Raw genomic sequence first — 4,365 nt, 5'->3', positions numbered from 1 at the left:
ACACAATTATGGGCAAAATATAGTGCTGCAGCTGGCAAGGGAGCTGAAAAAAAGAATCAGAAACTTTGCTTACCTTTATTCAGGTTTAAGATGCCATTAGTTCCGACCTGACTCAAACAGCAGCCACCAAATGGTGGGGGTGCCTCTCCTAGATCAAACCAGAAATCAGGAACCAAAGCCCTCCCGGACGAGCGCCCGCTTGTAATAAATGACTGGGTCCCAAATAGGATTGCAATTGAAATTTACAATTTATTAATTGAATAGAGGTAAGCAAGCAGCGCTGGGTGCGCCAGGAGTCTCTGCTCCACCAAGACGCACACAAGTTACATCAGGCGGCTGGTTTTTATGCTGCTAGGCTAATACATATTCATTACTACTTCTACAAAACGCAGGGTTATTCTAATTAGTTCCCAGAATCCAAACCCTCCCACTGGTGCAGGCGTTATCAGTCTCCGGTGGTCCCTCTGGGGGCCGCTCGTACTGAAGGCTCGTAGTCTTCCTCCCAGGCTTTTCTCTTGTCCATCTCCTTTGTCCATCTTGGCTGGATGGCAGACACTTGCATAGTGTCCCATGCAACAGTTGTAATAGTTAGCAGTTATTCTGAAACCCCTTTGTTCTCTTATCCCCTATTGACCCGAATTGCTGGACCATTCCTTTGCAAGATACAAGAACTATATATATTAACCACTCTGGTTTTCTCAGACTTTTCATCATATCATGCGGCCCTAGCATTGTTCCATATTGACACGAATCAGATGAACTCATTTCACACTGTTAAGCTGTCTTATCACTGCAAGCATATCTCAATACCACCTTCCTTCCCTCTACAGGATGTAACTGCGCAAAAACAACATTTTTATTCCCACAACCTTGATCCCCTTACCCTGAAATCCTTATTCCCCTTAAACCTAACAACTCTAACCACAACCCTAACCCTTATTATCAACCCCCTAACGCTAATGACACTGACCTTAATCCAAACCCCAAACTGCCCCTAACCCCAGACAACCAACAACGAAACACACACACACAAAGATGGAAACTACAAAAAAGGCAAAACCCACGATACAGGCCCCAAATCACAAATACACAACCAAAATGCTACAGAAAAGCCCCAGATGCAGGCCCCAAATGCTACTGCTAGGCCTCAAAAGCTCAAGATGCATCCCAAAGCAAAAATGCAGGCCCCAAACGTTACAGAAAAGCCCCCAAACCCAGGCTGCACAAGTCTACAAGCAGGCCCCAAACTGCCAACAGAAGCAGGCACCAACCACACCCAGATGCAGACCCCAACTGCCCACAAGCAGCTCCTACCCCACCACCCCCTCCCAAGAACTGGACTCCACCCAGACACTGGCCCAAGACCCGGACCCGACCCCCGCCAACCCCCCTACCCTCCCCCCGTCACAGGTGTACAAGCAGCTCACAACCCGCCCCTTCAGAGACCGGTCCCACTCCCCCCACCCCCCCCAAGACACGGGATGCGGAGGTGTACAACCAACTCCCAACTCCCTCCCCCTCAAAGGGAGGCCCCAAAGACCCCCAAATGGAGGCTCCTAGAGTGAACAAACAGCTCCCAACTTCCCCAGGCACAGGCCCCCCCCCCCCCCCCCCAAACACAGGCCACAAAGGTGTATAAACAGCCCAGACCCCCCTCCAAGACCATGGCCCCTATAGTGTACAAGCAGCTCCCAAACACCCACAGATGCAGGCCCCAACCCTTCTCAAAAGGGAGGCACCTAGAATGCATGAGCAACTCCCAACCAGCCTAAACATAGGTCCAAAAGTGCACAAGAAGCTCCCAACCCCCCTCAAATAAAGACCCCAAAAGTGTACAAGTAGCTCCCCCCCTGAGACAGGACCCAAAGGTGTACAACCAGTTCCCAACACCCCTGAGACACAGGCCCCAACCGCCCCCCCCGACACAGCGACCCAAATTCTACAAGCAGCTCCCAACCCCTGCCAGGCAGGCCCCCTACCCTATACAAGCAGCTCCCAACCCTCCCCCCCCCCCCCCGAGGGAGGCCCCCAAGGCCCCCACAAACACAGGCCCCTACAGTGTACAGGCAGCTCCCAGCCACCCCCAGATGCTGGCCCCAAAGTTGTACAAACAGCTCCCAGCCACCCTGCAGAAACAGATTCCTACATTGTACAAGCAGTTCCCAGCCCGCTAGACACAGGCCCTGACCCCCCACACATGCAGGCCCCAAAGGTGTACAAGCAGCTCCCACCCCTCCCCCAGACGCAGGTCCCAAGCCCCCCCCCCCAAACACAGGCCCCTGCAACCAGCACCCAACCCCCTACCCCCGATGCCAGGCCCAAAGGTGTAGAAGCAGCTCCAAACCTCCTCCCTCAACCCAGGCTCCAACAGTGTACAAGCACCTCCCAACCAACCCTCCCCTTCCCCCCCCCCCCCCCCCCCCCCCGCCCCCCGACACAGGCTCCAAAGGAATACAAAGAGCTCCCACCCCTCCCCCAGATGCAGGTCTCAACCCCACCCCGCCCCCAGAAGCAGGCCCCAAAGGTGTAGAGTCAGCTCCCAACCCCCTCAATGCCGGCCCCAAGGGTCTACAAGCAGCTCCCCCCTTGCCCCCAGATACCGGCCCCCAGACACAGACCCCAAAAGCCTAATCACAGGCCCTGAACTCTAGAGGCAGGCTCCAAAACCCAGGACAAAGCCCCAGTGGTTCGAGACAGGGCCCAAATCCCAGACACAGGCCCCAAGCGCTAAACATATGCCAAAAAAAGTATTAGTGCTGGTGCCAAATGTTACAGACAGGCCCCAAAGCCCGAGATGCTAAAGGCTGAGACGTAACTTGGCTTTCTGAATTACTGGAAAGCAGCTTTCATTCTCAGATAATTGTGTGCAGGCTAGATAGGATGGGGCTTCAGGCACCTCTTCACCTGAGGAAACACACTGCCATCAGGCACCGCTGTGCCAGACAAGCTTGTTCTGCTAGAACACCCTACTCAGATGCACTGTGGCATTCAAGTGAACTGCTTTCATGCAAATATAACGACTGATGTTACAACCCACCTTGCCTGTGGCACCTGATGAACAGAAGAGTAAGCCACCGCAGCGCTTCAAAACCATCCCTGCACGTGCCGCTCCTTGTCGCTCTCTGGCCTTATCTCATATCCTTATCCACTTCTGTGGAGAGCCTGCCACGGCACCTGCAAAGCAAGACGGACACCTTTCATAGTCACCTTGTGCTACTTGGTCGTTCTGCTCCAACCCAGCTCATGACCAGCCCCTCTTCTTACACAGCTCTTCAGAGTGCAGTTTGCTCCTTTGAGCCTGTGCGAGACACCTGTGAAAGAAAAAGAAACGCATAGGCCGATGCAGCATCCAAAGACACAGCACAACTAGGTAAGTTACTCTCATCTGCTCCCTTACCTCTGCCGCTTACCAGCCCCCGAGGCAGATGCTTCAATCTACCCTCTTCAAACAGCTACAACACCTCTAAAAGACAAAGAGGGGATGCCTAGAGGAACAGTGAGACCTACAACACAACTGCTACATCTGTTCCTCACTCACCTTGCCAGAGGCAGCTCTGCGTGTGACATCCCAGGTTGTACACTGCGTTACCTAACCCTTACCGTAACCCTTACCCTAAATCTTCTCACCCTTACCATTACCCAAATCCTTACCTTTACTTTTTCCTTACCCTTACTCTTTCCTTTAACCATAACCTTACCCTTACCCTATACCTTACTCCAAACCTTCCCCTTACCTTCCCCTTCCCCTTACACTTAACCTAACCCTTACCCTTCTGCTTCCCCTAAAACATATCCTAACACATTCCCTTACCCTTACACTTACCCTAACCCTTTCTATTACCCTTACACTTACTCTTGCCCTAATCCTTGCTTGCACCCTTACACTTATTCTAACCCTTACCCTTACCCATACTCAAACCCTTACTCTAACCCTTACCCTGACCCGTACCCTTACCCTTACCCTTACCCTAACCCTAAACCTTAAACCTTACTTTAAAGCTTACCCTTTCTGCTACACTTACCCTTAGCCGAAATCTAAACCTTACACTTACCCTTAGCCTAACCCTCACCCTTACCATTACCCATACCCTTATTCTTACCCTTACCGTAACCCTTACCTTTACACTTACGGTTACCATTAACCTTACCCTTACCCTAACATTTATCCTTAACCTAACCCTTACCCTAAACCTTACCCCAACCCTTACCCTGACCCTTACATTAACCCTAACCCTTACCCTAAACCTTACCCTTACTCTTAACCTTAACCTTACCCTTAACATTCACCTAATACTTACGCATACGTTTTCCTGACTTTAACCCTAAAACTAACCCTAACCATTACCCTAACATTTAACCTTACCC

General features: G+C 51.6%; 1 long non-coding RNA gene across 1 annotated transcript; it reads right to left on the bottom strand.

Moving 5' to 3' along the window:
• Positions 1 to 224: 224 nt before the first annotated feature.
• Positions 225 to 3,878, bottom strand: LOC311428672. Its single transcript, XR_014687815.1, has 5 exons — positions 3,539 to 3,878; positions 3,398 to 3,463; positions 3,265 to 3,311; positions 3,038 to 3,174; positions 225 to 555 (listed from the first exon to the last, which is right to left on the bottom strand). It is a non-coding gene; the product is annotated as an uncharacterized lncRNA (long non-coding RNA).
• Between the last annotated feature and the right edge of the window lie 487 nt (positions 3,879 to 4,365).

Source organism: Aythya ferina (genome assembly GCF_964211825.1).
Source record: "Aythya ferina genome assembly, contig: HAP1_SCAFFOLD_109, whole genome shotgun sequence".
NCBI classification, from domain to species: domain Eukaryota; kingdom Metazoa; phylum Chordata; class Aves; order Anseriformes; family Anatidae; genus Aythya; species Aythya ferina.
The sequence above is the reverse complement of the archived record's forward strand: the minus strand, read 5'-3'. Positions and strand labels throughout refer to the sequence as shown.